Here is a 27,684-nt window from a genome sequence, read left to right on the forward strand (position 1 = left end):
CTCTACTCTATCCAAGTTCATGTATTGCATCTTTTTTGGCTTCAATAGTTTGGTTTTTCACACACATATGACCAAATACACCCTCTAGTGAAGTTAGGGTGAGAAAATCTGAATTAAAAAAATAAATAAATAAAAACTATACCCACATACTGGTTATCCTGGCTAATGACGAGAAAGAGTCAGCCCCAACTCCTTCAGTTCTAAGCCCCGGAAAACACAAAGAGGCAGTTAGTAGACAACAATTTCAAGATCATGGGTTGCTAGAGGTTTGCTGTTATTTTGCAGTAATTTGCCACTGCCTTTGAATAAACACCTGAGCACCAACAAAACCAAAGCGGGTCCTAATCCCAGCCACATGCTTCATACGCAGCACCCGTCTATTGAGCATGTACACTGGGCAGGCCACTTGTTCCAGATGTTTCTACAATTCTCCTCCCACATCTTCTGCAAACCTTCTTTCATTATTCTGGAATGCTCTGTCCAAATCGGGTAGCTCCAGTACTTTCTACCCTCTTCTCAACTATGTAGCTTCATTACAACATAATCATTCACAGTTGTTTATGGCTTTTTACAAGTGTTTTTATTACGTCTGCATTATGTTTGTTTATTTTGTTTTCCCCCATGAAATTTTAAGAATCTTGAGGGCAGAGACCAGATCTGTCAGGTCTTCCTTCCCCCTGCCCCCGCCCCCCTATCCCTAGGACAGGGCCCTGCACACATGGAATTCACCAAGGATCCACTGTTTGCATAGTTGGTCATCAATGGGAGGCTTGAAAGACTCGGCCATCTGGCTATTGGCAAGACTAACTTCTTATTAAATAAACAAGCCATGTTGCCGATCTTAAAATAGAAATAAATACCTTTCGTGATTTCTGGGGAAGCCCGTGCCCTGACGATGAGACTGAAAAAAAAAAAAATGCTAGGAACACACGGTCATTCGCTGATCTTAAGAGCTCGGCAGTCTTTTCCCTCAAGGGGGCTTACCCCCACCCCACCCCCTCGTCCTGTGACTCTCAGAAGGCTGCTTCTGAGGAAGAGGTGAATTTCTCCCAGCCACGCTCTGCACCCAGGGTGACTGCCTCGCAAACGACCGACCGACCGACTGTGTGAATGGAAGCTTTGTAGCTCGTGAGCCAGGCGTCTCCGAAACAAACAAACAAACAAAATAAAAACCCCCCAAAATCTAAAGCATCCAGGTGTCAGAGAAAAGAAAGTATTCATGCAGACACAGTGATGGCCCAGTGCATTACGACTGTGAATGAGCCGGCAGACAGTTTTCAGGCAGACAAAGATGCCTACAAGCAGCCAGGTTTTCCAGAGCCCCCCGAGCACTGAGATTTAAAAAGATCACTGCTGGGAAGAAATTGATCTTTCTCTCCTCTGGAACATGCCCAGCCCAGGTGATTGGACAAGCTGGGCCCGGCCTGACCAGCTCAGCTGCCAACAGGCCAGATGCCCAGGCAGAGAAGCTGGGGCAAGGCTGGAGCCGGGCTCTCTGGCTTCCTACACCCTCGAGTTTGGCCAGAACCTTCCACAAGGCCTAGTGGCTGCATTCATCTTCACACGGCTTCCCCATTAGACAGCAGAATCTTCAGACATGCTCTGAAAGAGCATCCTGCAAGAGCAAAGCTAATTCAGTGCGTTTCCTGTCATTAGGCCGAGTAAACATCTCGCAAGCCATTTGCCCCTCTTCATTCAGCTGAACCCCCGCAGGCCGGTTCTCCTTCCCCAAACACCCATCTTTCACACCCACCCGCCCCAATCTCATCCTTCCATCGAGTTTGTAAATAAGTGCTCTTGAGATTTATTTTTATTCTCTTTTGTGTTTATGAAGCTTTGAGTGATTTTTTTTTTTTTTTCTCTTTTCTGGTCTTCTGCCCAAACTCACTCATTCTTTTTATGGCTGCTTCGGACCATGAGGTCAATTTTGTTTCCTCTTCTTCTAAGCAAATCGTCCAATGATCCTGTCCTAGGCTTTTGAGCTTGGAAGGGGCGTTTGCAAATATTTACAGGAGGAGCTTGACGCTCAAGTGCCGCTCAGCTCTGCTCCCTATACACTGGCAAGCAGCCCTCCTCCCCTCTGGCGCCTAGAACCCGTCCCGGAGCTCCGTTTCAGGGCCTGATAACACAGACCCGCGTCTGGGGGCTTCTTGCTGTAGAAGCAGAAGGAGTTCAGGCATGAGGGGAAAGGCCCACGGAGCAGCCCCTACCAGCAACTCTGCTTTGGTCTCGTCGCCACAGTGAAGGGACCCGGCCAGGAGGAAGCTACAGCCTCCCCCCACACTCCTGCAGCAGAGCCCTCCATAAAGACTGTTGACCAAAAAGAGCTGACGACTGCTTCCAAGGGCCGGTTGCAGCTATCCCCTGCTGTCATCTGCTTTGGGTCACCAGCCCCCTGCCTGGCGGAGGAACTTGAGTGACTTGGCAAATGTTTCTGCATTTGGGGGCGGGGGAAAGCGTGACAGCAAATTGCTCTGGCCTGGGCTGTGACCCTACCCTTACCTCATCAAAGCTTTGGGAGGCACGGTGCGGGGAGAGCCGACTGCGGCCCATCGACACCCAGCCGGGGACGCTGCCGGCTCGCTCCCCGGGCACGGGGCGCCAAAGCGGCAGCGTAGGTATTTAATGGCTTGTGCAGCCCTGATCCACCCCCTTAGCCTTGGAGGGATAGAGCTTTTTCCTCTGCCTTCTCCAAGAACTCATTTCCCCCGTCGGAATGGGAGTTCTCCCTAAAGTCCTCTGTAATTCCAATCCCAGCTCCTACTCCATCGCCAGGTGGTCAGGTACTTGGGCTCGACCTTTGCCAACTTACCCACACTCACATCCTCGTTGGCTCCTGCCTCTCTGTTTCTGACCCACTTTTTTTTTTTTTTGGTTTAATCGAATCGATTTTCCTGCAGCCCTTTGGATCAGACCACCAGGCTGATTCCGCGCCTCGTCCCGTGCTCTCTCCTGTGGGCCTGCCTCTCATGGAAAAGCTTGCACATGGGAGATTCCAGAATGACATCAAGTGAGTGGTGTCTCCCTCTCTTCAACCCTGGCCACACCTCCCTGCTGAATCAGATTTGGGGGAATGGACAAGAGGGAAAAAAAAGAGGGAATCTAAGTAGTTATCACCTTACAAAGTCAGTGAACAGAAAGCCTAATTATAGCAGTTAATCACAAGCTACTTTTATAAGCATTGTATACTGACTTGTTATCTGTTCCAATAATGTAATAATGGCTCATTGTATATTATCTTCTCCTGAAGTAAACACCTCCTGTCCAGGAATCTTTCCGTCCCGTTCTTTGGTTCTCCACAGCCCCGGGCCGCTGCAGGGACATGTGCCCAGGGCAGTTACACAGTTACACAAGGTCCCCGTGCTCAGCAAAGCCTCACATTTGAGATTAATGCTCTACAGTCACCATCTTGAAATCCTTAATAATTTCATCTTTGAATTTAGGCTGTAGAAGGGAAGTCTGATGGGACAAATGAGACGTGTGCAGGGGGCATAAACCCTTGGCTCGTGAGCTACTGCATCTCTCGTTACCTGCGGGCCTTCCGAAGATTGGTCCTCAGCCCCCTAGCCCTCACCCTCTGGTGCCCCCAGCCTCACCTGGGAGAGTCAGGGTCAGGCACACGCCACTGAAGCATCTCAGAACGCATTTGGAGGGCAACTCTTGGCCACTCTTGATCCAGGTACCAAGCACGCTGCAGAGTTTGCAATCTTATGGGTCGTTGTGGTGGTCCCATGGGAAGGGAGATGCCAGGCTCATGGCATCAGTCTGGTGGCTAGAGGCAGGGGGCACCCAGCTGCACGGGCCCAGGCTAGAGGGCAGGGCCCCCGGGGCCTGTGAGTCTGCTCCCACTCTGGGAGGGTCCCCATACCCAAGGGAGCACAACATCAAAGAGCACATGAAAACAGCGCACCAGGTCAAGAGAGAGGAGAGGGAAAGGGATTGTGGAACCAAGGAAAACATTTTATATTGTGGAATCTTTGACAGTCTATGTTCCCTGCTTTTTAAACAAGAGGCCCCGCGTTTTCCTTTGGAAAAGCATCCCACACATTTTATAGCTAGCCCCACCACAGTGAAAGCTATAGGATCTTAATGCCATGTGGGACTTCACGGCCATCTGAATTTTAATCCCAAATCATCCAGTGCTGGCTAATGGCAACAGTTTCTCCATCTATGCAACGATTTAAATAATTCCCTATATAATATGCATTGAATCATGTGGTCAGGACGGCATAACTAAGCAGAAGGAACATTGGAGCACTGGTCTAGCACAGATTTCCCCTCAGAAAGGTCCCTTCCTGTTCCCCTTCCCATTCTGCAGCAAAGCTGCCAAGTGGTGCTCGGGCCTTCCTTAAATATCCTCAGGGAGAGACAACTCTCCTACCGCCTGACGAACTTAACTAGAGGAGGAGACAGGAAGGAGCAGAAGCAGCTAAGTGTACTGGGGCAGTTTATAAACGACTCTATGAGTCAACCAAAGTTCTCTCAGGTTCCCCATCACCGGCCTTCAGCAATCTGCCTCAGAAAGGGGCCAAGAGAATTCTTTCTTCTCACCAGACTTCTCTGTGTCAAGCTATTCCGCCTCCCACTACGATGCTCATAGTAAGACTACTTACCAAAAAAGGCAGCAAAAACCAAAACCTGAGGAAAGTCTGACAACATCACCAGTATGTGATGAGCTCTGACAAAGAATGTGGATTGGGGGCCTGAAAGAAATACCCCCAAGAATGTGCAGAGCTCAGCCTTTAGGAAGGCAATGCTTCACTCATCCATCTGTTGCTTACTTCCCACTAGGTTTGTCTTCTTGCCTGAGGCACTCACCATTCACCTGTACCTTAAATACAAATTAGTATCCCTTCTTGGGCTCCTGGTGATTAGTGGATGTGTGGACCCTCCATAGCAGGGGTTCCCAAAGTGTGGGTGTGGGGTAGGGGTGGTCTGCATTTCATCGAACTCCTTGGGTGACTCATACGTTCCCTAAACCTCAAGAACCACTGAAATAAAAGACAGAAGAAAAGAAATCCACAAAGACAGACAGACAAAGGAGCTTATTAATATGCTTATCACCTGGCTCCATCCCAGACCTACTGAGTGAATTTCGGATGATTTTTTTTACAATCAGGTCTGATAGCATCTCCCCTAGACTATGGTCCAACCATCTATGATAGACTTTTTTTTTTATTTTTTGAAAGCACTGATCATCTTCCAATGGACTACTAAAGTTGACAATACTAATTATTTAATTAGTCTATTGCTTTTTTATTGTCCATCTCCTGCTGCTAGAATATAAACTCCATGGAGGGATCTTTGTTTTGTTCAATTAAGTATCCAAAGTATCTAGGAAAGTACATAGAACATAGTAGTCATTCAATAAATAGTTTTGAATGATTTTTTTTTTTTTAAAGACAAAGGAGTATCTAAACTTTTTTTTTAAGAAAGAAAGTTATTTATTGGAAGCATCTAAAATTGTGATCAGGCATTACACATAGAAAAAAAGAGTAGGACAGAGAAAAGACGAAATTACAGCAACACGAGACTCTGATAATGGGAAAACAGAATTCCCCCATGATTTGCACTAATTGTCTCCCTTGACTCCACATTTCAAACTAAAGACCTCTGAAAATATGAATGTCTGGGTCCCAGCCCCAGAGACTGTTTAATTAATTGGACTGAGAGTGCCTTTTCTAAGCTCCTCAGCTGATTCTCAAGCAGAGAGAATAGAGACAGTTCCTTAAGAAGGAACTGATAACACTTAGCCTGAAGAAGAGACAACTTTGAGGGCACCTGGGTGGCTCAGTTGGTTAAGCGACTGCCTTCAGCTCAGGTCATGATCCTGGAGTCCCGGGATCGAGTCCCGCATCGGGCTCCCTGCTCAGCGGCGAGTCTGCTTCTCCCTCTGACCCTCCCCCCCTCATGTGCTCTCTCTCTCCTCTCATCCTCTCTCTCAAATAAATAAATAAAATCTTTAAAAAAAAAAAAAAAAAAGAAGAGACAACTTAGAGACACCAGGGAGACTCCAAATATTTCAGGAGCTTGTGTATGGGAAGTTCTTACTTTCTAAATGGGCCAGAGAGTCATATTTTGGCTCAATATAGAAATAATTTTTCTAATAATTTAGAAGAGTTTAAAAAAATGCACTGTCCTTCAAGGTTGGGAGTGCTCCCCTCACTGAAGAGTTCATGTAGTTTTGAGATGAAAGATGCAGTGGGGTGTCCTGAATCTGGTGGCAGGTTGAACTAGGTGGCTGGCTCACTTGGAGCTCATCTTTCTCGTTTGGATGTTCTCCATTCATGAAACCTCCAAAAAATGGTTTTCTCCCCTAAATCCCACATTAGATGATTGTCATTCACCACCTGCGTGGGAGTTACCTGGGCAGGGGAGCTTATTAATATGCTTATCACCTGGCTCCATCCCAGACCTACTGGGTGAATTTCAGATGATTCTGTTTTACACTCAGGCCTGATAGCATGTGCCCTAGACTATGGTCCAACCACAACAACATTGGCAGGCTTCCCTTTCCGTTACCAGTGTCATGAACTAGCCAGGGATGAATTAAAAATGTCCATCCACCACCCACACCCTGAAAAAGAACGGCCTGGTGTCACGGCAGCCTCAGAATTCTACTTCGTGACCCCCTCCCATTTTATACTAGCTTCATATACTTCATTTCCGCTCAGAGGGTGTTTTTCAACCCCATTTCACAGATAAAGAAATTAAGAGCAAGGAGAGTGAACTGGCTCTTGGCTAAGGTCAAGGCGAGCCTGGCCCTTCAATCAAAAGCTCTGGCTTTTTACTATAATGCCTGCCTTCCGCGCAAAGGAGCCCCTTGAATAGAAGGCGTGAATATTATCCCGGGCAGAAATACTGACCCAGGCATTGGAACACTGTTGCAAAACCCAACACGAAGAAGTGGCTTCTTCTCAACTAGGGAACACGAAGAAGTGGCTTCTTCTCAACTAGGGATCAGCTTGACCTTGCCTTAAAGCTCAACAGAGTTCAATGCAAGATCAAGTATTTTCACCAATACTTTTTTTTTTTTAAATGTTTCATTTATTTATTCATGAGAGTTAGAGAGACAGGGAGAGAGGCAGAGGCAGAGGGAGAAGCAGGCTCCCCGCCTAGCAGGGAGCCCGATGTGGGACTTGATCCCAGGACCCTGGGATCACGACCCGAGCCGAAGGCAGACGCTCAACCATCTGAGCCACCCAGGCGCCCTTCACTGATACTCTTGGAAAGAATGACCCCGATTTGGAGATCTGGGGCTTGCTCAGTGTGAATGTTTCCCCATGAGACGCACTTTGCCAACATCAGGATGGTCCAGAACCCTACGGCCCCCCACACAAATGTGCCTGGTGGCCCTCGGCCCAGTGGCATCCACTAGCTCCTCGAATGAACAGAGCTAACTTCTCATCTCCCACTCCAGAAATGACCACTTTTCGTGCAGCTCTCCGGTAATCGGCATGGACTTTTGACATGCCTAATGAGCGTAGCAGCCCCTTGTTCCTGCCATCCCCAGCTTTGAGGGAAGTAGTTCGGGGTTCATTAGACATCCCCCAGAGTGCGGCAAGACGAGCAACCCACTGAACGGTTGGAGGGCAATAAACTAGCCTCTATTTGTGTGTGCAGAGACACAGCCAGCAAGAAACCAAGACAATTGTGTTTTGGGGTTTTCTGAAATTTATCTTGGCACACGGGCTATGGATTTTATTTCACTACCACATCCCAAATGCTGCTGACATTGAAGTCACAGCAATTTAACCCAAAATGACTGAGAAATAAACAGCGCATCAGCAGTGGTTTCTGATGTTCTCTCGGGCCATCCCTCCTATTAAATGTAACACTGCACCGGAGGATCTGCTATTTAAGGGGGGGGGCGGGGCATCTCCAAGTCGGGGACAGTGTTGAACTTGACATGCTGTTGGCATCTGCGAGGCTAATTGTGTCAGCATTAGCTTATGTGACTTGGTCTTCAGCTCACTGCTATTTGAGACTGTGCCTGCTGTCCGCGGGAGTTTCTGGGCCCCTTCCTGCACAGAGAAAACGCAGTAAAATAGCAGTGGGGCCGGCCCCTGGCGGTTGGCTTTCTTGAATTGTGACAGACACATGGTTTCTAGTGCCCGCTCCCAAGTTTCCATCGGGCTCATAAAACCCCACCTACATGGAAACACCTCTTCTGGCTCAATTCCTCTAATGTGTCTCCCTCATCGTGCTTAGGGCTAGGTCGGCGATGTGTGTAGGGCATGCTGGGTTTTAGCAGCACAACCTGTGGTTGTGGAAAGGGGCAGGCCAAGCCGTGCTGCTGAGAGGCCAGTGGTTAACGGAGAATGGGTCACAGGCGGTGAGCGTGGTGAGGGCTCCCGGACCCTCCTCTGCGGGCAGGTGTCCCATGAGGGTGGCATCTCCCTTTCCAGTGGCCTCCCAGCAGAGGGGTCTTCTCATGGTTGGAACAGGCAGCTGAAGGCGCTCTTCTCTGTCACTGTCTCACTCTCTAAAGCACATAAAAGCTCTCTTGGCTTGGGTTTCTGCCTCTCTCTCTCTCCCCATTCTTATCTTCTCTTCTTCCTTTGCTCCATTTTCTCTCTCTGTTCCTGCTCTCTTCTCTTCAATTTGTGCTTTAGTCTCTCTATGACATCTAATGGGGCAAAATAGTCATGATTCGGGTCCACTGATAGCATTTAAAGAAGCCATTAACCCCACGATATAGCTATCCATACAACTATTCTAGAATTCAGAACGGCTCCCAACAAGGTCAGTAGAAAAAAAAGGCAATATGCGTTGATTTCGCTGCCAAGTTAAACTTGAAAATTTAGGATGTCATCCTTAATCTCTTAATGGACTAATGGACTAGAAGCACACTTCATTTTTAATCTCTTTTTACAGGTTGAGAAACTGAGGAGCAAAATCTTCCCAGGATTACACCAAACATTGGCAAAATAAGGCTTCAAATGCACAATCTGAGACATTTCTCACTCATCCCTGCCCAGAGAGCTTATCCCTAAACTTACAACAATCCCGCTTTCCAGAACCGATTGCACTTTCCCTGCAGCTCTAGAATGATTGGTGTGGATTTTCGACATGCTTAATGAGCGTAGTGGCTCTTTACTGGGCTGAAAATCTTCCTCTAATCTTTCTGAAATTATTGCGGTGGTGCATATAATGGCCAATGCATGCCTGGTACTGTGAGCTTTTCCCTGTGTTTGCTGTAAGCTTCTTGCTTGTGGCCTAACTTCTTTTTTTTTTTTTTTTAAAGATTTTATTTATTTATTTGACAGAGAAAGACACAGCGAGAGAGGGAACACAAACGGGGAGTGGGAGAGGGAGAAGCAGACCCCCCACTGAGCGGGGAGCCCGATGTGGGACTCGATCCCGGGACTCCAGGATCATGACCTGAGCCGAAGGCAGTCGCTTAACCAACTGAGCCACCCAGGCGCCCTGGCCTAACTTCTTAGTCAGGCAATTGCCTAATCACTTGGAGGTACTGGGCTGATCTGTGGCTCTGCCCTAAAGCTAAGCTACTAAGCAGCAAGGCACACCCTGCTAGGACTGCAAGCTATTTACCAACTTAACCAAGTGGCAGGGGCTATTATTATGAACGTATTAAATTCATGACTTGGGAGTGAGTAAAGACGAAGAGGAATGGATGGTCTGGATTATCCAGTTTGAGAGAAGGAGAGCAAATACAGCCCACATCCTGTCTCTCTGAAACTCCACGTTGCACTTAGAACTGAGAGCACATCAAGGCATTGCCTGGCACCTATCAGGTGCTCTCTCAGGGTTATTGGCAACTAATTCCTCTTACTGCAGTTTTCTCTACAAGAGAAGACCCGAGTATTGTCTCTCCCAGAACTCCTCAGTGACAGAGAACTCAAAATTCAGGTAGCGGGCCTCCTACAACGTCTGACAGCTCGGGGTTGCACAAAAGCTTTCCCTATGCTGCCCTGAGATTGGCCTGCTTGCAGCCCTTCCCACTGGGTCTAGTTCTGCAGCACGGGATGATTTACTCTCCTTCTGCTTGACCCTGCTCGGAAATTTGGAAACCAGTTCCTATGTCTCCCCACCCCTATTTCTTTCCTAAGCAAACATCCTTACTGCCTTTCATTATTTTTCATGAAAGCCTTTTACTTTCACGTTATCCTCTTTGCTCCAGTCTTAAAATCAGACCCTCAAGTCGGAACGTAATTCTCAAGACAGAAGAGATGGCACCATGACCTCCCTGCCTGTGCGACTTATGCTTTTTTTATTAATGCATCCCAACAGTAAGTTATTCTCATTCTCTCTTTTTTTTTCACCTTTGCACTCATATTTTCTATGTCTTTTGAATGCATAATACATTTCAAGTCTGAGGTCTTTTCCATGCAAACTATTTTACAGATGGTACTATCCTATGTCTTATACCCTGAGGCTTTTTGGGTACAGATTTTATAATGATCAACCCCTATTCAAATGCCTCTACTTAGTGACTCCATTCCTCATTTCAGATACGCTGAGATGGATTTGCAATCTGATTTGGTAAGCGTGGACACTCATTTGTTAAATGATATTGCAGAGGACAGAATCTGAAAATCAGAAAGACACTTAGTACATACTTCATTCAATCCCCTAGACTCCCAGATCATGAACCAAGTTTCTAAATTTTGTTTGGGTGACTACAGACCTGAATCCATACTACAACTTCTTCCTCTGAGCTGTTTCCACTCTGGCAGGCACCACCGTGCGCCGCTCATCTCCGTGGGGACAGCCAAGTCCATGGGAAGGGGCCCCTAGTGCTGCACAGTTACACACTGGTGCCCCAGTGAGGCTGCTCTTTGCCCAGCAGCACGCTCTCTAAGACATCAGCAGGCCAGCGGCATCCTACTGCCAGGCATCAAGGAAAATGGCCAACAGGACAAGGTTGAGGAAGGTTCCGGAACCCACCTCCCCCCAGAATGCCTATCCTCTATGAATCAACACTCCGAGGGGTAGTTTCCAAATACGCTTCCTTGAAAAGCTGAATGGAAGGTCTGAATTGTTCTTTGTGATGAATGCTAGCCCTGAATCTCAAATATAAAGATGGTAGGGAGTAGGAACTGCTTTGAAGGAATTTTTAGTTTGCAGATATTCTTTTTTTTTTTTAAGATTTTATTTATTTATTTGACAGAGAGACACAGCGAGAGTGGGAACACAAGCAGGGGGAGTGGGAGAGGGAGAAGCAGGCTTCCCGCCGAGCAGGGAGCCCGATGTGGGGCTCGATCCCAGGACCCCGGGATCATGACCTGAGCCGAAGGCAGACGCTTAAGGACTGAGCCACCCAGGTGTCCCAGCAGATATTCTTATTAGCATTTCAGTAGATGGTCATTCAGTACCTCACAAAGAATATTCGAGTTTCAAAGGATGGTGCTTTCCTGGGGTTGGTATATGTATTCAGTAAGGGTGTGTACTCTTCCCCCATTCTGTTTGTACTGGCAACAGAGCTATGGGCAATTAAGATATGGGACCATACAGGAATTATAGGAATCCAGATTAACTGTGGCATGAACGTGTTCTGGAATGGAGCCGCGGGTGTTATGCTTGTTTTAAGAAATCATGTTCATTTGGGTGCTAAGCAAATTTCATTCAAGGTGGGGCCACCATTTGTGAGAGGAGAAAAAACAATCTTTAAAGTAAGAATCTTCATGGCAGAACTAGACCACAGCTGAGTCCTTTAAAATGTTCGAATATGGTTAGTTTTATTTAAGTATCCGAAAGCAAGCCCCACAGCTTAGCATCAGTCTCATGAGTTGGGTGTAGAGAGGCTATAAAATGTGTGCAACTTGATCTGCTCTTAGGGATAGACAGCAGCCAGGACATCCCAAAGAGTGAGTCCAACCTGTCCCCCTTTCTCCTGTACCCCCGCAAAAACCGAAGGTGCTGAGATTTTGAGGCTAGACAGAATTCTTAAGAAAAAAAGAGTTTCTCCTCTTTGGGAAAGTGTACGCTCTGTCTTACGGCTCTCTCTAGTTTTTTCTCAGACACCTTCAGAAGTCTTTTGGACAAGGGGTCAAAACTCAGGTGGTTTCTGAAGCTTTGTCTTCAGAAGCTCTATTTTATCATGGGCCAGCGTGCAGATGACACACGACAGATGCTTTTACTTAGTCCCAGGCAGTGGCTCTCCTGTGCTTCCTCAAAAGCATTTCCTAAGTGCCCTTTAAAGAAGAGCTCTTTGAAGAAAGCCAGTGCTTTTTAAATGTGTCAGGATAGAAGCAAACAGAAGTCCCGGAGAACCAGAGTGGTATCTACCCAGGTTCATAAGCAGAATTAAGTAAGCAGCAGGTGAAGGTAAAGAACAGCCTGGTGCACCTTAAAGTTTACTTTAAGGAATTACTTTTGCCAGGTTATGGTGACCGAGTTATGCCATTTTAGATGCCTCTTTCTTGCCATTTTGCATTGATCTCATTAGACTGGTTTTTTTTTTTTTTTAAATGTTATAGAGAACCATCCTCATGTTACTTTTTTTTTTAATTTTTAATTTTTAAAGATTTGATTTATTTGACAGAGAGAGAGACAGCAAGAGAGGGAACACAAGCAGGGGGCAGTGGGAGAGGGAGAAACAGGCTTCCCATGGAGCAGGACCCTGGGATCATGACCCGAGCCGAAGGCAGACGTTTAACGACTGAGCCACCCAGGCGCCCGTTTTTTTTTTTTTAATTGAGATATAATTGACATATAATATTCTGTTCGTTTCAGCTGTTTCATTAGATCATTTTAAAAGGCTAGACAACATATCTGAAAGGCTTCCCTGTGTCAGAAAAGTGAGAAGAGAGCCACTTCCATAATGGCATCTGAATACATCAATTTAGCTTTTGTGTACAAGTGAATGAAAGGTCATCAATGAAGAACATACACATTGTGCAGCAGAGCACCCACGGGGTACTGGCTTGAGTTCACTCGCTGCCAGAGGAGCTTGGAGAAGGGGACTTGGTAATTCTTTTCAAGGGCTCTTAAACACCTTGAGAATTCTCTTTTAGCAGGGAGCGAGCTGTGTCTTTGCATCTCGGCAGCCCTAGAACAGGAAGGCTGAGAGCCAGCAAGAGCTCTGCAGACATCTGGTCTCTCCAATGAGCTCACTGGTGAGTTCCCTTTCAGACCTTCCTGACCAGGATGCACACTGAACCAGCCCCGGATACTGGGAGCATAGACACTGGGAGGACGGGCTCTATATTGGGGGAGGGGCCTTTGTAACTTCCATGAGCTCGGGGGCTAAACCTGTTGCCTTCCCACTCCTGGGTCCTAGCTTCAGACCCGGGACAGGACCACCCAGCACGTAATAGGTGCTCAGGATCACAAAGCAGAAGGAAGCGCACTCTTTTCTGAAAAAGCTAAGTCACGTGATGCCGATGAATGCTAATCACATCCGCACAGGATTTGGTACACTTTCGCATCTATTACATCATGGGAGCCGAATTAACCTACAAACAAGGTAACATTACTCCCATTGTACTGTTGAGGAAACCGCAATGGAGAGGCCGGATGGTTTTCTTTAAAGGGTTCTCCGGACTTCTTAGTGCTAATCTAATGCTCATCTCCTGACACCGGGCTCAGAAACTGCCTCCCCTCTACAATGTAAAGCAGCCTCGGATACTACAGAGAAGGGTCAGCAGGCTGAGAAGACTGATTTTGAGACCTCCGTGATATTCCCACTTGAGGAGATACAGCAGCATGGCAATAAACACGCTGTCCTTTCAGCTGCTCTGATGTCCCGTGCGAGGGGTTTGTCTTCATTGTTATTGGGAACAGCTATTCTCCTGCCAAGAGCAGAAACACCTTCCCCTAAAAGCACAGCAGGCTGAGGGTGACAATGCAGAGACGGGACCAAGATGGAGAAAGGGACTGATGGTCCTTTCAGGCAGCCACTTCGGGGACCATGATCTACCATGACCTCTGTGACTGGTACTTTAAGAATGACCTAGAAATGAGAGAGAGAGAAGCAGGGAGAGAGCTGGGTTCCCCAGTTTCAGCGGGAGATGTATGATGTCTTTAGAACCCTCCGCTTTCTTCCGTGGTGGGGGAGGGAGAGACTGGGCCACAGCACCTGCCTCGGTGGGCGTGACAAAGATTCAGACGCGCTTTTTGGCCAGCAGCCTCAATGATGAGATCATTTTGCGGTGTTCAAGGACAGTCCACAATGGCCTGGGAGTTTATAGCACTTCTAAATTTTCCCTCTGGGTGTGGAGAACCAGCTGTAGCTGGGACCTCTCTTCCCCCCAAGATGGGCTCACCGAGGTCATTCTGCTCAGACAGGCAATTGGTACAGCCCAAACACAGATGGACTTTTACAAACTCCAGCTGATGCCTTTGCTTTTTTTTTTTTTTAAAACCAACTGACCATACATTATGCTTTTATGGTGGGGGAGAGGTAGGGGGGGGGGGGGGGGGGGTGGCTCAAAGAGGCAAACATGGCTTCTCCAGGGCTCTATTATAATTATACCTTGTGTCTAATCCCACACCCACTGTTCTGTGGTCCTCTAACTATAGAGTCTAATCTTTTTTTTTCTTTTTTAAAGATTTTATCTATTTGTCAGAGAGATAGAGAGAGAGAGAGCGAGCACAAGCAAGGGGAGTGGAAGGCAGAGGGAGAAGCCGACTTCCTGCTGAGCAGGGAGCCCAATGTGGGGACTCGATCCCAGGACCCCAGGATCTTGACCTGAGCCAAAGGCAGACGCTTCACCAACTGAGCCACCCAGGCGCCCCTAGAGTCTAATCTTGCGGAAGACAGAGAGGCATGGTTCTGCTCTCAGCGGGCCTTGCAGGCTCCATCCATTTCTAGGAAGAGTCACACTCATCAGGCGGGTCATCGGGGGGTGGGGTAACACGGACAGAGAAGTGAAGTCCACGGCATGCTCGGCACCCTCAGATATCTCGGAGCAGGATGCCAGAACTGTGAAAGCACTTCAGAGAGAGAGAGAGAGAGAGAGGGAGAGAGACAGCCCCCATGGAGTTGGTGCTATTCTTGCAGCCTTCCGCCACACCACCTTTTCTCGGAAGTCCAGGGCAGGGAAAGGGAGGTGAAAAGGTCACATGGGAATGGGTCTCGGGCCATGGCCACTCAGGCCGTGAAGGGGTTTAGGGCGGACAATGCAGGAGGGCCTTTTCAAAAGTAGCCTGAGGAGGGCGGACGGAACAGTTTCCCCGCAGAGTCCTCACTGGGGCAGGTCAGCAGACTCTCCGGGCCTCAGTGCCCTCACGCCCAGGACAACGTTGGGCTTGGACTCCACGCGTCCATCTAAGGCTGGGAGAGCCCCGGGCTCCCACTGAGGTTCCGGGGCTTCAGGTTAGAAAGTACGGACTCCGCTATAGCTTGGCGTGCCTTTTCTAGCAGGTTTAGGCGCCATGGGTGCTAAGCAAGCCCCCTTCCATTCTTTTTTTTTAAATTTATTCTTTTTAAAAATTTTTTATTTAAATTCAATTTAGTTCACATATAGTGTGTTATTAGTTTCAGGGGTAGAATTTAGTGATTCATCAGTTGCATATAATGCCCAGTGCTCATTCTGTCAAGTGCCCACCTTAATGCCCATCACCCAGTTACCCCAGCCCCCCACCCCGCTCCCCTCCAGCAACCCTGTTTGTTCCCTCTGTCTCTTATGGTTTGTCTCCCTCTCTGATTTTATCTTCTTCTATTTTTCCTTCGCTTCCCCTATGCACACTTCCATTCTCAACCATGCTTTCCTCTCTCTTAACCTCCAACCAGTGAAGTCTCCACAATCGTTTTCTTTCTTTTTTTTTTTTTTTTTTTAAGATTTCATTTATTTATTTGACAGAGACACAGTGAGAGAGGGAACACAGCAGGGGGAGTGGGAGAGGGAGAAGCAGGACCCCCGCTGAGCAGGGAGCCCGACGCGGGGCCCGATCCCAGGACCCCAGGATCACGACCCGAGCCGAAGGCAGACGCTTAACGACTGATACACCCAGGCGCCCCTCCACAGTCATTTTCAATCACCTCAAAGAAATAACCTCAGAACGTGTCTGGCTTTGTGCGCTGTGACCCCAACCTACTTTCCCAGCTTCGTGGGCACTCTGCCATCTCCCCTCCCTCCCGCTCCTGCCCCAGTGGCCTCTGCCCTAAGTGCACCCTGTTGTTTCCAGACTCGCCAAGCACTGACACACCACCACACCCATGCCCCTGCCACATCTGGCAAACTCCTACTCATCCTGGGGAGCCCAGCCTTAGTGCCTCCTGTTTTCAGAAGAATTTCCAGCAGAATCAATTTCTCCCTTCTTTGTGCCCCAATGGGACTTATGTATTATATAGGTATTATAGTCACCTCTCTACATGTTTACCTGATTGATGTGGGCAGCACCAGAGCAAGGACTCAGACTCATTTCTGTGTTTAAACTGTGGTAATGCTGGGGCGCCTGGGTGGGTCAGTCGGTTAAGTGTCTGCCTTCAGCTTAGGTCATAGTCTCGGGGTCCTGGGATCGGGCTCCGAGTCAGGCTCCCTGCTCAGTGGCGAGTCTGCTTCTTCTCCTTCTCCTTCTGCCCCTCCCCACCGCTCATGTTCTCTCTCTCAAATAAATAAATAAAAATTAAATCTTTTAAAAAAAATAAATAAAATGTGATAATGCCAACTCTCGCCTCTAAGAATTGCTATTAAGGGTTAGATAAAATAATGAATATGAACATAATGAGCACTCAACAAGTGTAAGGTTGTATAATAAATGACTGCTGGGAGCAGAATGGGGAAAGCTGCACCCCCTCACAGAGACTGATGTCAATAAGACTCTTCTACCCAGGAACAAAGAAGAGGTCCCATATGTCAAAACTGCAGAGTGCCTGAAACCCTGCGGATGGGAGCACCCTTTCTTCTGCCTTATAGAATCAAACACACACACACACACACACACATGCACGCACAAACACAGCACAGTCCTTGGATCTGCCTCTGTTACTCCATTTACAACTACTAGAATCCGAAACCAGTGGGCACACGTGAGCCTGATTCAGTAGGACATGTCTTAGAAAACCAGTCTTGGATCCACTGGATTTGCTGACCCACTGCATTACTCACATATAAACCAGGTGCAAAAGCAGACTTCGAGTGATTTTATTATTGAAAGTACCCACATTCACCTACAACTCACAAAGCACATTCTTGAACATAATTCATTGTTAAACCTAGTGGCAGTTCATATAAGTGCTGTCTTATTGACAGTGTCCACTCTGTGCCAGATCAGTCCCCTCTCCTCTGTTGTCTGCGCAAGTGACTTGCCTGCTGTAAGTCTCGGTCCTTCCATGTATACACTGGGAGCTGTGAGGAGAGGGCTGGAAATTACAAACCAAGTCTCTCTGTTCCCAAGTCCACACTCTTTCCATGGCCCCACGTCCCCTTCCAATAGAGGTTTGTTCTGTAGCGCTTTAAGGACCAGGGGATGGAAAGTCCCAGAACAGCCCAAGCTCAGTATAGCCTTCTCTGGATCAGAGCTATCCACAGAAGAAGCTGGTAACTTGGGAGCAGTTTTATGACAGATTCAAGGAGAGAGGACAGAACCAGATGTCCTTTAAAATGCCACCACCCCCATGACCTAGACACTGTGCTGAAGCTTATCAAACGAGTCTGGTTCTAGCAGTTTGAATCTCCCATTTTCCTAAAGAGGACAGAGGGGGAAGGAGTCAGACACACCAAGAGTTCAGAGACTGAACTTGTAAAAAGCCTCATTTAGGTTTTGAAGGAGTCGCTGTGAGGTCTGAGCTACAGCTCCTTCCCACCAGCCGATGACACCTTTGGTGTGTGATTTGCTAGCCTGTCATTCAATGCTATCCATTGTGGTTAAGTGAGGAGACCTTGATCTTACTCTTGACATGTGGTTTTATTAAAACCCTTCGGTAAAAACTCCCAAGCCTTATGGGTAAGGGGATGGATGGTTTATGCCAAGGACTATCACTTCTTAGTAAGAATTCCCATTTGTCCCTGAAACTGTGTTGCCTTGGGGAAGACCCCATAACTTCTCTGTGCCTTGTCAACTTGTGACTGCTTCATAGGGCCCTAGTCAGGCTGAAATATGATGACGTCTGTGAAAGCACTTTGTTCGATGCAAAGCAATAAACAAGCATAAGGTGGCATAGCTGTACTTAAACTTACTCTCAACTGTCCTTGAAGAACAGGCTATCCGCACACCCCGGGAAGTCATTCAAAGATAACAAGCATTTGTTCACATTACCTTATCTAATCCCCCAGAAATAACTTTTGAGGTAGATCCCTCACTTTGCAGAAAAGGAAACTGAGGCTCAGGGCTTGGAACCAGAGAGTACTAATAAGTGATTATCAAGCCCAAATCCTGACTCCTGACAGGTGCTCTTCCCATTCACCACATCACCTCAAACTTGGGAGGCGTTCATGGCAGATTTCAAGGCACCCTCAGGATGGTTAACCCGATCCCTATGACATCAGTCCTATGAATGATACTTGCATGGGCCCCAGCATGCACCTGGGCAGCCTGACACACCTGTATCCAAGTCTGGTTTGTTCTCCCAGTTTCACTGAGCGGCCTCGCAGGTCACCCTCGCAGGTCACAGGTCAATGGAACCGTCATTCTCAACAGATCTGAATTTTTGCTTCTGTCCCTTTTTGACCAGACCTTAGGGATGTGAGTGGACTATCCATGGCCCCTGAGCTTACAGAGGAAGAAGAAGGTGAAGCAAACTCATGGTAAATCTGCCTGGAAAGTCGGCCTTTCAAAATGGAAGGCGCAAATAATAATACCAGCAGCTAAGAGCCTTCCCTGGATTCTGTCCTCTATGCCTCTCGAGGAATCTATGCGGTAGACGTATTTTCAATTCCATTTTGCAGATGAGGAGACTAAGGCTTAGGCAGATTACATACTGTATCACTGGTCGCACAGGTAATCAGGAGTGGAACCACAGGAGAAGTGTCTGACGAAGGACTGTGTGTGGTGCCTCACTTTAGAAGGCAACATCAGCCCAGACGACACACAATCCTGTTCATAATGCATAATGGAGTATCTAACTTACTTGCTTTTCTCAGCTTCTCAAATATCCCACATACCTGCAATGCTTTTCCATCTCAGGTTATTCTAACACACACAGTGATGTTGATTATCTAACGAGAAAGATTGTAACTTTGAATCCTATAAACTAATGAATGACAAGATACAGTCATTAAAAATAAGTACCCGGGCGCCTGGGTGGCTCAGTTGGTTAAGCGACTGCCTTCGGCTCAGGTCATGATCCTGGAGTCCCGGGATCGAGTCCCGCATCGGGCTCCCTGCTCGGCGGGGAGTCTGCTTCTCCCTCTGACCCTCCCCCTTCTCATGTGCTCTCTCTCTCAAATAAATAAATAAAATCTTTAAAAAAAAAAAATAAGTACCCAATGATATTTAATCCCTTTTTTCTTTTTTTTAATGAATTAAGATGTTCTGGAAGCGGGGGGGTGGGGGGACTCCAGTGAAGTACTTTATATTATTTAAATAAACTTTCTCTAGATCTCATCTCTACAGAACTATCGCACCACCACAAAACCCACCATGTGTGACAAAAACTCTGTGATGCCAAAATGAGGGAAAGGGTGGAGGGTAGGCATTCTTGGTCATTTCACAATGTTCGGGAGGCTCCAGAATGTGGTACTTTTTCATCAGTATGTGTTGACTCTCTACCTTTTTAGGTGGGGAAATCCAAAGGCAACATTTCTTACTTGAAAATGCCTTTCATGGAAGGTTCTTCAGAAGCTTGTGGTTAATTTTGTTGCAATTTCTAACTCCTTGAAATCTGACTCATGGAACAGATCATCAAATTTTGTGAGTCCTCCGACACGTCGTTTTGTTAAAATTCTTCAATAAAAAAACTCCCAAGCATCATAGCTAAAGGGATGAGCGGTTTATGCAAGGAACTCCGAGTTGCCTACAAGGCCTATAGGAGCCGGTGATTCCCCTTTCCCCAAGCCCACCTGCTTTCCCATCAAAAAGAAAAGGGCCCTCCAAAGGACAAAATTAACACTCTTGTTAGTGCATTTCAAAACGTTCTTGTGTTTTTCTTAATGTAGATTTATATTTACAATAAATGAATACGTTTTTCAAAAAGACACATGCTTTCCAGCCTTGCATTTTGGAACCTCCTAAAGATCACTTACAAATCCCAGGAGGATTATACATTGAAAAAACAGGGATTTCAGATGCTGTCTAAATGTGGATTCATTTGTGCTCATGGTGTTCCAATTAAACCTCTGTTTACACCATAAATCCAGTTCTGCAGCTTTCCTGTAATATCCAAGGGCAGAACCCAAAAGTTTAAGACTGTCATAGTTTTCTCTTCTCCTGGTTGAGACTTGCCTTTCCTTTTGCTTTTCACGCTTCCCTGTAACCCTTCTTTATCATCTAATGTTTCATTTAAAAACCCACTTATTTCTAAGACTCGAAAAGCAGTTTACAGTAGGTTTGTGTCATAGAACCACCTCCTCAGCCCCACAAACATTTCTTTTCAAAAACTGAGTGAGTGACCAAAAGAGGAACCCATAACCATACGAGCTCCCCAGGGGACGAGCGGTAGCCTTTGCAAATGGTCTCAGCCCCTCTGGGGAGCAGGGCTTGGTAACTCTAGTCCTTGCTTCCCTGATCCTGACTCCTTTACCACTGGCTGTTTCACTGTAGACAAGTTCCTCTACCCTCTTCTGCTTTTCGATTTCAAATGATGGATTCACTTTCCTGTGTCCAGGTGTTCAGCAGGACACAGTGCGGGACGCCAGTAAAGGAAAAAAAAAAAAAATCTGAATTTCCACACAGAAAAGAACCTGACTCCCTACTTGAATTTGGCAGTGAAACCAGGTGCTTCCAGCCAGTCCCTGTATGAGCCCTGCAACAGCAAAGCACCTTGAGGAATCGGTGCCCCTTCTTAAATCTCAATGTGTGTCTCTGAGCACCCTTTCTCTGTGCCGGGGGTGATGGTTCTTCCACCGACAACGCTCACCAGTGTTTAGTTCATACTTTGCTTTTATAATTTTCCGTCCTCAGCTAAAAATATTTCTTTTTGAGTGAGATTCAACCAAAGCATAATCCCCCAGAGCAACAGATGCGGTGGTGGAATAGAGGCTCTTGCAAGAGGTCTCGGGGCAAGAAGGCTCTTCTGTTTATATTTCCAGCCTCATTGGAAGACAGCCCTGAGCACCTCGGAGTGGGGTGTGTGTGTGTGGGGGGGGGGGCTGTTCCCAGTGCGATGGCTTAATTTACACACAAACATTGACCGCCCTCCCTCCCCTGCCAATTACAGCTCCGTTGGGGGCTCTAATGGCAGCCCCCATCTGGTAAAGGCAGAAAGAACTAGAGTCAGCTTTCTCCATCTCCTTTTGCCGACCTTGGGGATCCTGTCACCATTTACTCATCAGATGAAGTGATAACGAAACTATAGCCAGGGACATTATCCATGTACTTCTCTGGCAACTGTTGCTGTCTTCAATTTGAGAATAATGCTCCCCTGCTCCAGCCTGCAACTCCCCACTGGTGCACACATGAACCGCCCCCACACGCACACACGCGCTCACATGCACACGCACACCTAATAACAGTCTCTCATTTACTAGCTCTGTTTACTGACATATCGACTAGCTCTGTACAGTATGGGCTGTCTGGAGCTCTGCCTCAAGCCCCTTCTCTTTCAGGAACATCGCAGAGAGCTGTGCTTGCCCAGAGCCTTAGGGTTTGGTTTTGTTTGGAATCGCATGAAGCCTCCTGCTTTAGCACAGAGCAACGTCAGGGCTGGGATTCAGCGGCCCGCCATCCGTCGGCTCCCGGCTCTGCCACTGGAAAGTCGGCCTCGGGGGAAAAGCTCTTTCCCTGGTGAGGCCTCAGTTTCCTCGTTCGTAAGATGTGACTAGCACCCGCAGGGCAGGGTGGTTGCGAGGGTCAGAGGAAGTGAGAGTCAACAGAGGAGACGGGGAGCACTCTGGCTGCGTGACCCCACTCAGCCGCTCCCCTCCCTCGCCCTAGACCAGTCTCACTCAAGTAAAACTACAGACAGACCTTGGAACAGAACCTGGGGAAATCCACTTAAGCCTTGGAACCGCGCTTTCCCCATCTGTAAAATGGAGATGACACAGCATCTCCCTCCGAGAGGCGGGGGGAGGGTAACAGGGGGTGGTGAAGGCGAGAGCTTTGAGCACCGCGCCTGGCGCAGGCCAAGCACCCCAACGTGCTGGCCACTGTTACTTCCTCCTGGATCCCAAGTTGCCAGCTAAAGGGCTGTTTCTGGCAAATGTTTGTTCACCTTCCCAGCTACCTACTCATTCAGAGATTCCTCTGAACACTGAGCTCCCTTCCCGGCGGCCCGCTCCACCCCCACTCTGCTCAGCTCTGCTCTTCATCTCCAGATGAAGCAAAAATCTGGTAAATATTACACTTACAAGGTAACAGGTCTGGAATGCTTGGCATCTCAGGCGGAGTGCAATTGCTTCTTGGCACCCAGACACATATAGGCTACAGCCCAGGGCCAAACTACATTTGGCTGCTTTGTGCAATTCAAATAAAGATATTAAAAATCCTCCAAGTCTATAAACATTTGTACTGTTTGCTAATCAAAGGGGATCTCAGAACTTGGCATGCTGATGGCTCTTTTCTGTTTAGAATCTAAGGAGTGCTGCGTATATATGCGTACCACATAGGTTTCTAATCTATGTAAATGATTTATATGTTTTAGGCCAGGTGGACTCTCCTTGCAGAGTGGACTGCCTCTCCCCAAACAAACAGACCTAAGCAATTTTCATTCCGGAGTCTGCGTCTGTCTCGATGCTGCTTTTATGTCACCGGGACCGGTGACTGACCTGAGCTTCCAATGAAGGGGGGTGACAGCTATGGTGGGAATGTGTCCTGGCTCTACCTCTTAATAGCTATGGATCTTGGGCAAGCTATTTAATCTCTCTCTGTGCCTTGATTTCCTCATATGTGAAATAAAGACAATAGTAATACCTCTCCATTACTGCCAGGATCAGATGAACCAATGTCTCTGAAGTGCTAAGAAAAGTCCCTGGAGCCTAAGAAGCACCACACCAGTATAAGTAATAAATACTATTGTTCTTATGGACCAAATACCAAGTGTAAATAAAAGACAGTAGATGCAGCTCCTTAGCAAAGGGTAACTTGTTCCTTTGGTAGAAGAAGCTAAATGTAACTGGACTTACTTAGGCCCACCTTTCTCCACGAATCACAGCAAGGAGAGAGGAACGTGGTGAAATTAGATTATCTCGCAGCCAGTGATTTAAATGTGGACTTCACCAATTCAGATGTCAGGACTGAACTTCTTTCGGTCGTAAGAACAGGAAAAAAATACCATTTTCAATTGGCTTCCTCTTATCTTCCAGAGAGCTAACTTCAGACCTTTTCAATGAAACCCCCTCCCATGGGCACCTGGGTGGCTCCGTTGGTTAAACGACTGCCTTGAGCTCAGGTCACGATCCTGGAGTCCCGGGATCGAGTCCAGAATCGGGCTCCCTGCTCAGCAGGGAGTCTGCTTCTCCCTCTGACCCTCCCCCCTCTCATGTGTGCTCTCTATCTCTTTCTCATTCTCACTCTCTCAAATAAATAAATAAATAAAAGCTTTAAAAAAAAAAAAGAAACCCCCTCCCAGACTGCCCCCTCCACCCCTCCCTGAGCATCCACAACTCTCGCTGTTCCCTCAGGTCCCTCCTGGGTCAGAAAAAGAAGGAAAAAGCACTACAACATACATAATGAATTAGAATTAAGGAGATGGTGGCTACCGGGGGGGGGGACACGGGGGGGTGTTCATCTCAGGATTCCCTTTACAGAAGGTACAGGAAGAAGCCAGTCATAGCAGTGAGAGAGACGGAAAGAATTTTTATAAAGTAAGACCCTCTGGGGCCTCAGACTGCATCCTTTGGAGGCATCAACCTTGCATCCCTGAGGACCTGGGGCAGAATCTCTCCCTGGCCACGGCCACTCAGTGTACAAGACAGGACTGGGGGGCTTCCCCGGGGGTCGGCACGGGCAAGCTATGCCACAAAGGGGCAGGCACCCAGCACCCGAACAGGACTTCTGTTCTCTGTACTTGAGAAGCGTAAGTCTCTCTCAATATAAAGTATATGAAGGGGAGGAGCCCTGAATTGAATGAATCACAGTGCTGATTTGGGGGTGGGGTTGGTGGGGAGGGATGTCCTTGTGGTTAACCACATTTTACTGGGGTTTTTATTGATTGCAGTTGTATTGAAAGAGACATGACTCAGACATACCGTATCTCCAAGCCACGTATAGCACTGGGTCCTAATGGAATTTCAGTGTAGGAGAATGTCACGAACTGTACTACGAAACGTGAAAAGCTTTGCTATCAACATAGACATCATTTGCTTCCGTCCTTTAGCAGCTCAAGAATAGGCTGATTTTTCTATTTCCCTTTTCACTGGAAGGCCGTGGTCATTCACGGCTCAGGTACACACACTGTTCTGTGTACGTTATGGAGTGCTTCTCTTATACGGTGGTTTTGTTAACCAACCGCCTTGCCTTGGTGCTCCCATTGTCCCTTGCTTATAAATATCATTCGACAATTTTCTATGCTTCTCCTTTGTACAGTGTTGTTAGTTTACAAATTTGTCTCCACAAGTAGGCTGTAAGCTACTTGAGGGCAGGCATTATATAACCATAACAATAAAACAATTACAACAACAAAAGCAATATGACCTGTTTTGAGGGGCGTAGCATCTATCCTGTACCCACCAGGATTATCCCATTTTGGTGGAAGATAAAAAACTGAGGCTTAAAGAGGAAACATGGCCAACCCCACAAATGGAACTAGAAATCATGCCACCTCGACTATACCCAGGTTGTGTGATCCCAGCACCTTTCTCTGGGCCATCTGCACTGCTTCTTCCAGGCAGGGACCCCCCATCCCTACTTAGCTCATCTCTTATCCACTTGTGTGGTTCAGACACCACACCCCAGAGCCAATATATGCTCAGTAAATATTTACTGAATTAAACTGAATAAAATAAAATTTTCCACATCAGTATTTCCAGGGACAAGCCAGGCAGGGATTAAAGAGACAAAACAGGGGAGGCAGAGAGACCCACTTAGTTGCAGTAATAGTTACTAACACACGTAGTCCTTTTTAGGCCAGTTCTCAGAGTTTCAAGCCCTCCAGAGAAGACAAAGAATGTCATTCTGCCTTACACTCTTCCATCGATTTTTAAACAATATCTCCAGTATTATTTCCTCTTACAAAAATCGGTAGCACTTTTAAAATGTTTTCCTACACTTTAAAAAAGAAACGTCACTTGCTTTTCTCAATGTATGGAAATTTGATATTAAAAACATGGGCCAGAATTTCTGGTTTCCCTGTAATTCTCCGTATACAAAAGCTAGAAAGTTAAAGACTTCACCGATCACCCTGAAATGAATGAATGGATGGATGGATGATGGTTTATTTAGCCCCTACCATGTGCCAAGCATTTGTATGTACTAATTTCTTTTTTGGAAAGGACTATTAAGCAGGAGATTTTTTTTTTTTAATTAGTTCTCATTTTTGTTTTAAAGATTTTATTTATTTACTTGACAGAGAGCGATAGAGTGCGAGCATGAGAGGGGGCGAGGGGAGGGGCAGAGGGAGAAGCAGACTCCCCGCTGAGCAAGGAGGTGGGGCTCCAATTTTAGTATATGTGCTGCCAAAGCGAGCACAAGGAGGTGGGGCTCCATCCCAGGACCCTGAGATCTGTGGCCTGAGCAGAAGGCAGATAGTTAACCAACTGAGCCACCCAGGCGCCCCTGATTAGTTCTCAACTTAGAGACAAGAAAGATGAGGTTCAGGGAAGGTAGCTGACTTGCCCCGTGTTATAGTCAGGATTTTATCCTGGGCTTCTTTAGGCAAAGCCTGTATTTTCTTTCTATTATATCACAGACTGAGTGTCACACTCCAGAGTCATCTTTGGCTCATGCGTGAGTCACTTTCTTGGCTTATCAACAGTAGGTTAGGATCAAAAAACCAAAGGATGACATCTTCACAACTTTAAAGGAAGGGACCACCGTCTGTTATAACAAAGCAAAAGAAACAGAGAGGCCCATTATATGAACCCGTCTGTCTAGACAGATGACTAAACAGGGGTCCCTCCAGGGTTAGACTTGAATTTCCTCCGTTCAGCCTGTTGGATATTTAGCAATAAAAGAAAAAAAAAAGAAAGAAAGAAAGAAAAAAAAAAAAGAAAGCAAAAAAAAAAAAACAAACCTGCTTAAAGGCTTTAGCGCTGATGCAACCCTCCTACACTACCCTGAGAGTAGTTTCAAAGTCGTTCCAGTGCAGCCTGCATGTGTTAAAGTCTCAAGCAGAAATCAGATTGAGACAAGAAGAGCCCTAAAATACTTGTGCAGTCTGGCTGAAGACCTAAGAACACACGCCTAACTGTCCCCTTCTAACTGCAGAACTCACAGACGGAGCAGGGAGCAATCCAGGTGTCCCTGTAGGACTCTCCGTGGCCAGACTGCATCAAAGTGGAACTTCTCTTTCCCACGGGCTGGCAAGTAGCTTCTCTTCCTGCTCCTCATGTGCCCCGGGGACTCTGCACTTTTTCTAACTTATAATATGAAAAATGCTACTTCGAGCAAAGAAAAAGTCAGGATCCTTTCATCAAGGCTAAGAGAGATAAGCAGAGGCTGGTGACGTGGGGTTTTTTGAAAGCCTATTAATATTGCTATGTTTTGGGGCGCCTGGGTGGCTCAGTTGGTTAAGCGACTGCTTTCGGCTCAGGTCATGATCCTGGAGTCCCGGGATCGAGTCCCGCCGCATCGGGCTCCCTGCTCGGCAGGGAGTCTGCTTCTCCCTCTCCCACTCCCCGTTTGTGTTCCCTCTCTCACTGTGTCTTTCTCTGTCAAATAAATAAATAAAATCTTTAAAAAAAAAAAAAATATTGCTATGTTTTGTGTACAGAAAGGTCTCCCAGGTAGGCAATTAGGAGTTGGCGAACAGACAAGGTGGCCCCAGGCAGAAACTGGGAGCTTACCAATTAACTAAGACCTTTCTCAGTTCCCGAGAAATCCTTAGCAACATGCAAGGCACTATTTCGATCATGGCCCGTATTTGCAAAATTCATTCACTCCCTCACTTAACAAATATTTACCGGGTGCCTCGATCTGCAACATTCTTTCATATATATGGGGATAGACAGGGCTGCCAGGAACGGGCGGGTGGAATTTTTAGGGCCTTAGCCTGGGACCATTCTGGACTTTTAACAGGCATTAAAGGATTAATGCAGTAGTTGGAGTAAGTACTCAGATTTACCAGCTTGCAGAAAAACAAACAACAAACAACAAAAATGTTGTTCCTATCCAGGGAACAAAATGAGAAACACCCGGATTTTGTATTACACGCTCCAGTGATTACAGTCTGAACAAGAGAATAAACTGCAAGGAGGCACCACGCTTCGTGTCAGTTCACATAAGAAGAAACCATTTCTATTCCTCAAATGGGGAACACAGAACACAGACGAGCTAAACTCAGAAGTCGCCGCCTCATTCCCACATCCACGTGCAAGCCCTTGGGTTCTGCTGCCTGCCTTGAACTTTCCTAGGTTTTGGGAAGCGAAATACTCTATTTAAGGGAAAAAAAGAAAGACATCCAAACATATCAATTTCTCTTTTTTCATAATAGAATGATTTCCTAATAATACACATACATATTATTCTCAGTGATTTCTCCTTTTCTGATATCTCATCCCTTCATCCAAAATTTCATACTTA

At 46.9% G+C, this 27,684-nt stretch overlaps 1 protein-coding gene across 2 annotated transcripts in view; it reads right to left on the reverse strand.

Moving 5' to 3' along the window:
• The window catches only part of TGFB2 (transforming growth factor beta 2), a 79,246-nt gene that overhangs the window by 29,425 nt on the left and 22,137 nt on the right, over positions 1-27,684 (reverse strand). The gene's annotated exons all lie outside the window — the stretch shown is intronic.

The sequence above is a fragment of the Neomonachus schauinslandi genome, chromosome 6, assembly GCF_002201575.2.
Source record: "Neomonachus schauinslandi chromosome 6, ASM220157v2, whole genome shotgun sequence".
NCBI lineage: Eukaryota > Metazoa > Chordata > Mammalia > Carnivora > Phocidae > Neomonachus > Neomonachus schauinslandi.